Here is a 14,286-nt window from a genome sequence, read left to right on the forward strand (position 1 = left end):
ATGGAGGCAGAAGGTTGTATACATAATAATAATAATAATAATAATAAAAAGACCTAACATGCCAGCCTTTTTCTTTTTCTTTTTTTTTTTTTTTTTGTGTGTGTGTGTGTGTGTGGTTTTTCGAGACAGGGTTTCTCTGTGGTTTTGGAGCCTGTCCTGGAACTAGCTCTTGTAGACCAGGCTGGTCTGGAACTCACAGAGATCCGCCTGCCTCTGCTTCCCGAGTGCTGGGATTAAAGGCGTGCGCCACCACCGCCCGGCCAGCCCTTTTCTTAATACTAAATGATATGAGGCTATCTAATCTTTTCTATGACTACCTCCTGCTGACATTGGGACGTTGTTGTTGGAGACCCAAGATAGCTGGAATGCTAACCAAGGCTGGGAAGAGAGAGAGGAAGCTGTTTCACTTGTCCAGGCTCTGTGGGAGGGGCTAGGGAAGTGCAGGCTCTGTTTGTGAGGCTGGACCACCTGGGGCCAGCCATTCTGGACCTGTCTAGGATGCAGATTCTGAGGCAACACCTGGGGCTGGCCAGTTTCTGGAGCAGTCTGCAGGTGATTTAAAATCTGCTGAAACATATAAACTAGGACAGAAGGGAAAGATAAGGAGCTATCAGAAAACTTTTAACTTGTATGAGAGAGACAGAGAGACAGAGAGAGAGACAGAGAGACAGAGAGAGAGAGACAGAGAGAGAGAGACAGAGAGAGAGAGAGAGAGACAGAGACAGAGAGAGAGAGAGAGAGAGAGAGAGAGAGAGAGAGAGAGAGAGAGAACCCTCAGGAATAGGCAAGTTGGGAAACAGGCTGTTGATTTCTTACCCGAAATCCATTTGACCTGCAAAAGGTGGATCCAAGTCGATGCCCTAAAGCTTATATAAACTTTTTTAAGTTCATAAAAAGAGACTAGTTTTTTTTTTTGTTTGTTTGTTTTTTTTTTTTGGTTTTTCAAGACAGGGTTTCTCTGTGGTTTTGGAGCCTGTTCTGGAGATAGCTCTGTAGACCAGGGTGGTCTGGAACTCACAGAGATCCGCCTGCCTCTGCCTCCCAAGTGCTGGGATGAAAGGCGTGCACCACCACCGCCCGGCTTAGATATGTTAGTATTATCAGTGCTTGTAATCTGTTCTGAAATCCACATAGTAGAAAAGGCAGCAAGCAGACTCACGCCTTTGAGTTGTAGTCTTTTAAGTCAGGCCTTTTAAGCCAGGGAACCCAAAAATGATTCTGGGTTAAAATCATCTTTGATTTTATCTCCTTTCAGAGTCTGGAAGCAAGGTAGACCATCTTTCTCAGCTGACGGTCTAGTACCTCTAGGAAGTGAGGCCTGAGGCCTGATTGTTACATTTGAAGAGAAGGCAGCAAGTAGCCTTGGAGGAGGAACTGGTTTGCTAGCTGCTGTTAAGACTACAAAGATACAGTTAGTCAGCCAATAGCATCAGAGATCTGAGAAGGATAAATTATAGCAGGAAGTATAATCTAAATGGCCTGTGTATCAATGCAATGATAAGAGACCCACTATGTAGATGGTTGCCCTAGGCTCCCATGGTCTCCATTGCTTCCCTGTGGGCAGTGGGCAGAGGTCTTCCGGTTGTCATACAGACATTTAATCTTCAGCTGCCACAGAGAGCAGCATGGGACTTCAGCATCCAGATGCAGAATCTGAGAGGTTTTCCTGAGGATGAGAACTGGACTTACTGTGACCAGGCAGAGCAGGCTTGTCACTCCAGCAGTGTCCACAGCTTGAGCAGAGCCCCAGTAGCAGGTGAGACATGGGGTGGTTTTTTTCCAGTGGTTAGCATTACAAAAATTTAGGTGGAGTGGTTGTCTTCTTTGGAGACCTTAGGGTTTCTACAAGGATCTCTGAAGAGTCTGAGGATCATCTAATAAATATACTTTAGTTACTTGCTTTAGGCTTAACCTTGAAAATACATACAAGAGGCTAAATAAAGCTTGTTGCTAAATGAATTACTCAAAATTTTACAAGTTAGTGGCTTTTATGAGATTAGGTTCTTATAGCTTTATCCTTGTTAAGTTTGAGAATTAAAATTTGAGTTGAAGATTTAATTCAAGATCTTTTAGAATAAAAAATAATACATTAAACCATAAATACAATTATTGCACAAATTCTAATTGGTCTTAATAATAAAATCCCAGAGCCAGATATTGGGGTAAATGCTGAAAGATCAGAGAAACAAAGGAGCAAGCCACAGCCAACTCTTACCTTGATAACTCCTCAGTCAAAAAGGGTTGAGCTCCTGTCTTCTCCTGCCTTATACTTCTCTCACTGCCCAACCATATCACTTCCTGTCTGTACAGACCTCCAGACCTCTGGTTAACTAGTGGCTAGCTTTACCCTCTGATCTTTAGGCAAGCTTTATTGGTTAGAGCACAAGCAAATATCACCACATTCCCCCTTTTCTGTTTAAAATAAAAAGTTAAAACTAATATGCTGCGCCAGCGCGGGCTGGAACCAAGAGTCTCGGCGGAGGGTGTCCAGGTTGAATGAATACACAGAGCAGGAGGTTGAGGTGGAACAGCTTTTTTTATTGTCTGCTAGGCTGGTTTTATACCATGGCACCAAATGAGGAGGGGCTGCGAAGGGACTGTAACCTGACCCTGGCAGGGATCAAGGAACGGCCACCATGCTCTCAAAATTCCTTCCTTCGCCGCTCCAGGAGCAGAGGGAATTTATTATGTTTTCCTTGCAGATAAGCACCTCAAATGGGGGCAGGGATATCAACTCGGGGCTGCAATTCCCACACTAATATAAGAAAAACTATAGACAATAAGTACTTTCAGTCAGGCCTTTTTTTTTAAATATTTATTTATTATGTATACAATATTCTGTCTGCGTGTATGCCTGAAGGCCAGAAGAGGGCACCAGACCTCACTACAGATGGTTATGAGCCACTATGTGGTTGCTGGGAATTGAACTCAGGACCTTTGGAAGAGCAGGCAATGCTCTTAATCTCTGAGCCATCTCTCCAGCCCCCTCAGTCAGGCCTTTTAAGCTAGGGAACCCAAATAAATTCTGATATATATATATGTGTGTGTGTGTGTGTCTAGACTATTGAGAAATTCAGAGAAAATACTCCAAATCTATCCTATCTCGGTGAATGTAAAATGTTGTACCTAATTCTCTGTCTATCTTTTACCAAAGCTATCTTTTTTGGGGGGAGTAAGACAGACATTTTTACTGTGTTAATTCTGCCTACCCTAGAGCATGGGAGATCTTTCCAATTTCTGGTGTCTTCTTTCAATTTCTTTCTTCAAAGATTTGAAGTTCTTGTCATACAAGTCTTCCACTTGTTTGATTAGGGTTACTCCAAGATATTTTATGCTATTTGTAGTTATTGTGCAGTGTTGATTCTCTGATTTCTCCCCCAACCCTTTATCATCTGTGTATAGGAGAGCTACTGATTTTTGGAGTTAATCCTGCTACATTGCTGAAAGTGTTTATGAGTTGTAGAAGTTCCTTGGTAGAATTTTTGGGATCACTTATGTAAACTTATATCATCAGCAAACAATGAGAGTTTGACTTCTTTTCCAATTTGTATCCCCTTGATCTCACTTTGGTGTCTTATTGCTCTAGCTAGGACCTCAAGAACTATATTGAATAGATATGGAGAGAGTGGACAACCTTGTCTTGTTCCTGATTTCAGTGGGATCTCTGGGAGATTCTCTTCATTTAGTTTAATGTTGGCTGTTGGCTTGTCGTATATTGCCTTTATTATGTTTAGGTATGTTCCTGGTATCCCTGCTCTCTCCAAGACCTTCATCATGAAGGGATGTTGTATTTTGTCAAAGGCTTTTTTTTTTTTTTTTGGCATCTTATGAGATGATCATGTGATTTTTATTTTGTAGCTTTTTTATATGGTGGATTACGTTGATAGATTTTCGTATGTTGAACCATCCCTGCATTGGTGGGATGAAGCTGACTTGGTCATGGTGGATGATGGTTCTGATGTGTTCTTGGATTCGATTGGCCAGTATTGAATATTTTTGTATCAATGTTCATGAGTGAGATTGGTCTGTAATTCTCTTTCTTAGTAATGTCTTTCTGTGGTTTGGTTATCAGGGTAATTATAGCCTCATAAAAAGAATTTGGCAAAGCTCTTTCTGTTTTTATTATGTGGAATAATTTGAGGAGTATTGGTATTAGTTTTTCTTTGAAAGTCTTGTAGAATTCTGAGCTGAAACCTGGTCCTGGGCTTTTTTTGATTGGGAAACTTTTGATGATTGTTTCTATTTCTTCAGCAGTTATAGGTCTACTTAATTTGCTTATCTGGTCTTGATTTAATTTTGGTAAGTGATATTTATGCAGAAAGTTGTCCGTTTCCTTTAAGTTTTCTGATTTTGTGGAGTACAGGTTTTCAAAATATGATCTGATGGTCCTCTGTATTTCCTCCATGTCTGTTGTTATGTCCCCCTTTTCATTTATGATTTTGTTAATTTGGATATTCTCTCTCTGCCTTTTTGGATAAAGGTTTGTCTATTTTGTTGATTTTTCTCAAAGAACCAACTCTTTGTCTCATTGATTCCTTGTATTGTTTTCTTTGTTTCTATTTTGTTGATTTCAGCTCTCAATTTGATTATTTCCTGCTGTCTAGTTCTCTTAGAAGAGTTTGCTTCTTTTTGTTCTAAAGTTTTCAAATGTTCTGTTAATTCACTAGTGTAGGATTTCTCCAGCTTCTTTATGTAGGCGTTTAGTGCTATAAACTTGCCTCTTAACACTGCTTTCATTGTGTCCCATAAGTTTGGTTATATTGTATGGTCATTTTTCATTGAATTTTAGGAAGTCTTTAAGTTCTTCCTTTATTTTTTCCTTGACCCATTGATGATTCAGGTGAACATTGTTTAATTTCCATGTGTTTGTGGGTTTTCTGGAATTAGTATTGCTGTTGATTTCTAGTTTTAAACCATGGTGATCTGATAAGGTACATTGGGTTATTCAAGTTTTTTCTTGTATTTGTTGAGGTTTGTTTTGTTACCAAGTATGTGGTCAATTTTTGAGAAGATTCCATGAAGTGCTGAGAAGAAAGTATATTTTTTTCTGTTTGGATGGAATATTCTATAGATGTCTGTTAAGTCCATTTGAGTCATAACATCTGTTAGTTCTCTTATTTCTCTGTTCATTTTTCGTCTGATTGACCTGTCCAGTGGTGAGAGGGAAGTGTTGAAGTCTCCCACTGTTAGTGTGTGGGGTTTAATGTATGATTTAAGCTTTAGAAGTGTTTCTTTGACATATGAGGGTGCCCTTGTATTTGAGGCATAGATGTTCAGTATTGAAATTTCCCCTGGTGGATTTTTCCCATGAATAAATAGAAATGACCTTCTTTGTCTATTTTGATTGATTTTAGCATGAAGTCTATATTGTTAGCTATTAGGATAGCTACACCCACTTGTTTCTTAGGTCCACTTGATTGGTATATTTTTTTCCAACCTTTTACTCTGAGACGAAGTCTGTCTTTGAGGTTGAGATGTGTTTCTTGTATGCAGAAGAGGGATGGATTCTGTTTTCGTATCCAGTCTGATAGCCTATGCCTTTTTATAGGTGAGTTGTGTCCATTTACATTAAGGGATAGTAATGACCAGTTATTGCTATCTCCTGTTAATTTAGTTTTCATCATTGGTGATATTAATTTGTACTTCAGCATTTGCTGTTATGAGATCACCAATTGTCTGTGTTTTTGTTGGTGTAGTCATCTTCCTTGGGTTGGAATTTTTCTTATAGTATTTTGTGTAAGGATGGGTTTGTGACTAGGTATTGGTGAAATATAGATTTGTCATGGAATATCTTTTTTTTTTGTCCTTCTATGTTAATTGACAGTTTTGCTGGGCTGGCATCCATGGTCTCTTAATGTCTGCATAATGCTTGACCATGACCTTCTGGCTTTCATCGTCTCCAATGAGAAGTCAAGTGTACTTCTGATAGGTCTGCCTTTATATGTTACTTGGCCTTTTTCCTTTGCAGTTCTTAATATTCTTTCTTTATTCTGTATGTTTAGTGTTTTGATTATTATGTGGCGAGAGGACTTTTTTTTAAAAATATTTATTTATTTATTATGTATACAGTATTCTTCCTATGTGTATGCCTGAAGACCAGAAGAGGCCACCAGACCTCACTACAGATGGTTGTGAGCCACCATGTGGTTGCTGGGAATTGAACTCAGGACCTTTGGAAGAGCAGGCAATGCTCTTAACCGCTGAGCCATCTCTCCAGCCCCAAGAGGACTTTTTTTTGATCCAGTCTATTTGGTGTTCTGTAAGCTTCTTGTATCTTCATAGCCATATCTTTCTTTAGGTAGGGAAAGTTTTCTTTTAGGATTTTGTTAAATAAATTTCCTGTGCCTTTGAGTTGAACTTTTTCTCCTGCTTCTATATCTATTATTCTAAGATTTGGCCTTTTCATGGTGTCCCATATTTCATGAATATTTTGGATTAAGCTCTTGTTAGATTTAATGTTTTCTTTAACTGATGAGTCTATTTCCTCTATTGTATCTTCAGCACTTGAGATTTTCTCTTCCCTTTCTTGTATTCTGCTGTTCATGATTGCATTTGTGGTTTTTGATCTTTTTCTCATGATTTCTATTTCTATAATTCCTTCGGCTTGTATTTTCTTTATTGTTTCTATTTCAGTTTTCAATTCTTGGATAGTTTCTTTTATATGTTTGATTTCTTTTTCTTGGTTTTCTTTAAGGGATTTGCTGATATCTTCCAAGTTTTTGTTTGTCTTTATAGGAATTTCTCATTCATCTTTAAGAATTTCAAACATCCCCTTGAAGTTATTTTTTAGGTCATTTTCTTCTGGTTCATCCATATTTGGTTTTCAGGTCTTGCTGTTGTAGGTCTTTAGGTTTTACTGGTGTTGTGTTGCTCTTTGTGGTATAGCATGTGATCTTACCTTTTCTACTCATCTTTTCCTCTAACAGGTACGGTTGGGGCTGTCTGAGATTCGGTTGAATAATCTTCTATGTGCCAGTGAATCTAAAGCTCAGATGGTTATTTCTCGTGGTACAGTCAGTGTCACAGTTCCAGTTACCCCATTGGTTACTACTGTTCCTGGAAATAGCTCAGTGTTCCTGTGCTTTGCTCTGCTCCCTTGAGTTTGCTGTCTCAGGCCTGCTCTGGCCTAGATTGATGGCTTGGAGTTGGACCTGTTGTGGTGGAGATCACTGACTCTGGATCTGGTAGCTAACTCAGTCCTGATCTGCCAGTGTTCTGGGACTGGCTTGGCTCCCAGGACTGGATTTGCTCCTGGCTTCTGCTCCTGGTGGAGCTTGTTTCCTCCAGCCATCTCTGTCCTAGGTAGTTCCTTCAGACCCACTCCTATGGAATTTGTTGCCCAAGGCGGAGTTCCTTGCCTTAGGGCAACTTTGGCGTAGGTTAACAACTTTGACCTATACCTGTAATAACTGGTCTGGATTCCCTCCTGCAGAAGTCCCTGGGTTGGAGTTGGACCTGGAAAGGTTTCTGGTTCCAGTCTACTTCCTCAGAGGTCCCAGGCTTGGGTTGTGCCTGGCCGCAGAGGACCTGCTTACTTCCTCAGAGGTCCTAGACTCATGCTCAGATCCATAGAGGTTCCAGGTTCCTGCCTACTCCCTTTGATGTTCCAGACCAATGCCTGAACCCACAGAGATCCTGGCTCAGGCCTACTCTCTCTGAGGTCCCAGACTCACGCTTGACCCCACCTAGATCTCTGGTTCCTGTCTATTTCCTCGGGGGACCCAGGTTCACTCATGCCCAGACTGGCAGAGGTCCTGGCTCAGGCCTAGTTCCTGGGAGGTCCTAGGCTCTCGCCCAGACCCACTTGTGTGTTGGCTTAGGTCTACTCCCTTAAAGGTCCCAGATTCATGTTCAGACCCTCAGCATTCTCTCCCAAAGCTATCTTTTTATGTCTCTCAACCTTATATACTTTACACCTCCTTTGTAAGGTTTTTTTTTTTAATTTTCTTTTTTTAAAAATATTTATTTATTTATTATGTATACAATATTCTGTCTGTGTGTATGTCTGCAGGCCAGAAGAAGGCACCAGATCTCATTACAGATGGTTGTGAGCCACCATGTGGTTGCTGGGAATTGAACTCAGGACCTTTGGAAGAGCAGGTAATGCTCTTAACCACTGAGCTATCTCTCCAGCCCCCTTTTTTGGAATTTTCGAGACAGGGTTTCTCCGTAGCTTTTGGTTCCTCTCCTGGAACTAGCTCTTGTAGACCAGGCTGGCCTCGAACTCACAGAGATCCGCCTGCCTCTGCCTCCCGACTGCTGGGATTAAAGGCGTGCACCACCACTGCCCGGCTCCTTTGTAAGTTTTTTATGAATTTGTTAACAAGGAAAATTATAAAGTCTTAACTCCATCAGACACCCGAGAAGGAGAGAATATTACCTGAGTAAGCAGGAAGTGCAAGCAAGCAACTTCCAAAATATGTGAGAAATGACAGAACATCTAGCTGCCTGAATAGTCACTGGAACATTGGGGAATCCATCTTTGGCTTACAGGCCTAGCATATCTGACACACTTTTCTGTGAAGCAGGATTTTCTTCTGAAGGGCTGTCCTACCATGTAGTGGCAATGTTTGGCAGTCCTTTTGCATTCTGCTTGTGTAGTTTGGACAACTGTAAGCAGTTGAGGCAAGAGCACCTTCTTGCCCAGTGGCTAACTTGCCACAAAGAACATAAATTTCATATGGAGTTTCTTTGATGCCAATCATCTTCTCTGGAAGTAGATTGGTGCTGCCAGGAGCAAACTTGTCTCATTGTCATAAAACAACAAAAGGGCCTATGTTATTAAAACATCTTAAACACCATATTTTGTAGATTTCTGAAGTATTTGAAGATAACATGTCTATCTAATATATATCTCTGTTTGACCTTAAAAACATACCTAATGTGATTAAAAAGTTTGATTGTAATGACTAATTGCTAACTTGCATTTCTTTATATTCAAATTAGTTGGTAATAATAACTTCCAAGGACTAGAAATTTGTATTACATTGTTAAATGAGCTGTATAGGTATAATATTTGAACAAGATTAAAAATGTCAAGAACCAGCTTCGACAAGTATAATACTTACCAGAGTAGGCACATAAGGATTAGAAAATGTTATATAGGAGGAAGAGAGATAAGAAAGAACCACTAAGGGGCTGGAGAGATGGCTCAGAGGTTAAAAGCATCATCTGCTCTTCCAAAGGCCCTAAGTTCAATGCCCAGCAACCACATGGTGGCTCACAACCATCTGTAATGAGGTCTGGTGCCCTCTTCTGGCCTGCAGACATACACACAGACAGAATATTGTATATATAATGAATAAATAAATATTTTTTTAAAAATGAAAGAACCACTAAGACATAGGATAGTAACATGAGGGCAACTCAGTGAATACTGAATGCTGAATCCACCTGCATTTATTTTTAAAACACTTTTATACCCCAATACAAAAAGGAGAAGAAGACAAAAGGCTGCTAAACATGATACATAATTAGAACAGTTACTTGCTTCAGTACTTAAGACATCAAGTCACTAATTTCTAAGAAAAGCTTTCTGTTGTTTAGACAGTAAACCTACCCTAGGCCAAGTATCCTGAAAGCAGCTACTCCCTAGGTAAAACCTTTTAATTCGAAAGAAGGAGCAGAAGTATGCTTGAATTTTCTGACCTGTGATTAGGGTGGAGTGGATCTACCTGTATGGGCAATCTTAATGTCAAAAACACCAAGTGACGACACCATAGGTCAAGGTGTGTAGCCACACTTGTTAACAACTTTGAACAAGTTAAAACTCTCTGAGCTTCAGACAAGGTGGAAATAGGCTCACATTTTTAGGCCTCCACATGTATAGTATGTTATAACAAAAATAACCTTAAATTTGTATCAATATACAAAAATCCGTATCAGTGTAAAATATTTAAAACTAGTAAATACTTTTTTGGTTTCAAGTGGATTACATAATCATCCTTTTTATCCTATTCTTATATTCCCCCTGTTTCTTTTCAGAGTAGACTCAATAATATACCTTTATATCCTATTATATCTATGTCCTCTTTTTTTCTTTTCAAAACAAAAGTTCTGAATCTAATCTTCTTTGTTCAGCTTTTTTCCTGATTATTACCAGTAAAATTTATAACCAACACCCCTAAAGAGTGACAAATATCCATAACCCAATGAAAGACCAAAAACCACCCACCCCCTTCTTGGAAATGTAGGTACCATGTTCTTAAATTTACTTCCTACTGTCTGTGAACAATGGCATCCTTAGGGGATCCTGAAAAGAAAAAAATGGGTTAATTGTCAAGTCCTGGGAGAGGTAGGTGTATCATTTGTTGTCCAGTCTTTGTGTAATGCAAAAGTGCAGGGTTTGCCACAAGTCCTGGCGAGAGTACTTTGTGAGGCTGCATCATCTCAGCTCGCCACCTTGAAATTGTCCTGAGCAGTTTGTAGTCCTGTAATGATCTGTCCTATGCCTTTAAGAGACAAGCCATCCCCTGAGGCAGGCAGATCTTCCTTCCTACTTGCAGCCTGAGTCTCTTCCTTTTCCTTCTCACTAAGAGACAGCTTCTGTCTCTCTCTCTTCCACCTCTCTCTCCCACCTCTCTCTCTCTCTCTCTCTCTCTCTCTCTCTCTCTCTCTCTCTCTCTCTCTCCCTCCCTTCTTCTCTCCTTTTCTCTCTATCCTTCCATAACCCACTAAATAAATATCCAACCTCACTCTGCATGATGTGCCTATCCACATCTCTGTCTCTTGCCTGCCTCCCGGGATCAGCCACCTTCAAAGACCTGTGGCATTGTCTTGTGCACTGTCCCTGCCTGGGACTGGCTGCTTTTGGGACCTGCTATCCATTGCCACCTCTTGACCTGCAGTGTTTCTGCTGCTGCAGCCACTTGGGGATCTGAAGCATTTTTTTTACTAATCCATTACAAGTCTATTACAAGTCCAAAGCCAATTAATTCATTACAAGTCCAAAGCTAATCTTTAGGGGATGTTTTTCAGTTTTTCAGTTGTTATCACAGTTCTGGTGGAATCATCATCGTGGGAATCCATAATCCCTTTGGAGACTTCAAATGTTGCTGTTAGGTGTGGTCAGGTTCACTGCAGAAAACTTGGACATTTAAAATGTCATATGCAGCAGATCTCAAAGAGGTTAAAGAACCATACTTTGTACAAAAACTTAATTCCTAGTTACCAGATAGAGACTCAAACCTGAAATCATGTACAGGAAACTAGATGAAGCCCTTTCTAGAATCAGCTAGAATTCTATATGACCATTAATATTATGATGAAAGTTTAATATATATATATATATATATGTTATCAATTTTGAGATAATATTTATACCTCACAAAAATCTTTAAAGAGTCAAAAGGAAACCAAAGGATTATGAGATTAGTGGCAATAAAATAGTCCCTTAATTTTTTTCTTCTGTCCCATATCAGGTGGCTCTTTTTGGATTTGAATTTAATGAGCATGCTTGGGTTTATAGAAGAAGGGCACCACACTCCAACTCTAAAGCCAGCTTTATTTTTAACTAGACTGGGACTACAAAATGTCCATTTGTATTATATATCTGTAGAGAACAGCAGAAACAAACATTTGGGAGGATTTATGAAATTTTATCCTGTAGGAAATGTGATATACCAATAGGCCAAATTACTCTTTTTCTTGGGACTTTTTTATTTTGAGACAATTTGTTCTTTTTCTTCAGATGTCTCATTTGTCCAGTGGTCTTCAGATTCCTTAGCTGGATGCCCTTATTCTCCTGAAAAGATGAACAAAACAAAGAAAAGTAAAATGAACCCTAGCAAAATATAAACCTTGCCTCCAACCCTAAAAACTTATATCTGATCCAAAGAGAAGAAGCATTTGTTAGTTTTATGTTAGTTTAGATTGAATAGCCACACTGGTTGATGAATCAGAACTCTTCTAATCAAGAGGACTCTCTTGTTCAAATCAAACCTTTGTCAATTTTGATGGTATTCATAGCTTTTCTTCTCCTGTGGAAACAAAACTAAAACCCCTTCCCCAGCATAACACATATTTTGGTTCCCATTTTGAGGTCAATACATCTTTAAAGCATACAGGCTGATTTATTTAATTGTTTTGTATTGAGGTCTACATTTTTCTGTGCTCCCCTCCCTGCTTCTCCCCTCCCCTTCAACCCTCTCTCAAGGTCCCCATACTCCCAACTTACTCAGGAGATTTTGTCTTTTTCTACTTTCCATGTCGATTAGATTTATGTGTGTCTCTCTTAGGGTCCTCATTGTTGTCTAGGTTCTCTGGGATTGTGACTTGTGGGCTAGTTTTCTTTGCTTTATGTTTAAAAACCACCTATGAGTGAGTACATCTGATAATTGTCTTTCTGTGTCTGGGTACCTCACTCAAAATAATGTTTTCTTGTTCCACCCATTTTCCTGCAAAATTCAAGCTGTTGTTATTTTTTTCTGCTGTGTAGTACTCCATTGTGTAACTGTACCATATTTTCTTTATCCATTTTTCGGTCAAGGGGCATTTAGGTTGTTTCCAGATTCTGGCTATGACAAACAATGCTGCTATGAACATAGTTGAACACATGTCCTTGTTGAACAATTGAGCTTCCTTTCGATATATACCCAAAAGTGGTATTACTGGGTCTTTGAGGAAGGTTGTTTCCTAATTTTCTGAGAAATTACCACACTGACATCCAAAGGGGCTATACAAGCTTGCATTCTCACCAGCAATGCAGAAATGTTCCCTTTACTCCACAGTCTCTCCAGCATAAGTTGTCATCAGTGTTTTTGATCTTGGCCATTCTTACAGGTGTAAGATAGAATCTCAGAGTTGTTTTGATTTGCATTTCTCTGATGACTAAGGATGCTGAGCATTTCTTTAAGTGTGTTTCAGCCATTTTAGATTCCTCTGTTGAGAGTTCTCTGTTTAGATCTGTACTCCAGTTCTTTTATTGGATTATATGTTCTTGTGATGACCCATTTCTTGAGTTCTTTGTATATTTTGGAGATCAGACCTCTGTCTGATGTGGGGTTAGTGAAGATCTTTTCCCATTCTGTAGGCTGTCATTTTGTCTTGTTGACCGTGTCCTTTGCTTTACAGAAGCTTTTTAGTTTCAGGAGGTCCCATTTATTATTTGTTTCTTTCAGTGTCTGTGCTGCTGGGGTAATATTTAGGAAGTGGTCTACTGTGCCAATGCGTTCAAGTGTACTTCCCACTTTCTCTTCTATAAGGTTCAGTGTGGCTGTTTTTATGTTGAGGTCTTTGGTCCATTTGGACTTGAGTTTTGTGCATGGTGATAGATATGGGTCTATTTTCATTCTTCTACATGTTGATACCTAGATATGCCAGCACCGCTTGTTAAATGTGCTTTATTTTTTTCATTTGATATTTTTTGCTTCTTTCTCAAAGATCAGGTGTTCGAAGATGTGTGGATTGATATCTGGGTCTTCTATTGGGTTCCATTGGGCCTCTTGTCTGTTCTTATGCCAATACCAGGCTATTTTCAGTACTGTAGCTCTGTAATAGAGTTTGAAGTTAGAGATTGTGATGCCTCCAGAATTTCTTTCATTGTACAGGATTGTTTTGGCTATCCTGGGTTTTTTGCTTTTCCATATGAAGTTGAGTCTATTTTTTGGGAATGTGGGTGTAGTTTTCCAGGCTACTTCTTGCTGGTTGGGGGTGCTGATAATCTTATGGGTACCTAAAGAAAATTTAGAATTATGATCAAGTCCTAACTGGAATATCCTGTGAGTCTTGATCATCTCAGGTAGCAGTCTTGAATCTGTTCTGGATGTAGAACTCAGACATCTGGGCTATCTGTTTTTACCAAAGATTTCTCAGGTGGTCTTTTCTGTTAAAACCTGATTTTTCTTACTTCAGAATGAATTCACAGCCTCTCATTTCCTGTGGAAAGAAAAACAAAATCTCTTCTCCAAAGTTACATATCTTTTGACTTCAATTTTGAAGTCAAGATGTTTTCAAAATACCTATCTTGGATTAATTCAGCAGCATTTATAAACAAATATCTTTTAGCAGCTGTTGTTCCTTCCTCAGCATTCAAACAAATCAAAGAGAACATAATAATAATTTACTCTGTAGACTAGGTTGTCCTGGAACCCTCAGAGATCTGCCTACCTCAGCCTCCCAAGAGCTGGGATTAAAGGTGTCTGCTATCACACCTTGAATTCACAGAGATCTGTTTGCCTCTGCCTTCCAGGTGTTGGGATTAAAGGTGTGTGCCATACCTTGAACTCACAGAGGTCTGCCCACCTCTGTCTCCCAAGTGTTGGGAATAACTATTTTCTTTCTTTTTCA

Source organism: Chionomys nivalis, chromosome 12 (genome assembly GCF_950005125.1).
Source record: "Chionomys nivalis chromosome 12, mChiNiv1.1, whole genome shotgun sequence".
NCBI classification, from domain to species: domain Eukaryota; kingdom Metazoa; phylum Chordata; class Mammalia; order Rodentia; family Cricetidae; genus Chionomys; species Chionomys nivalis.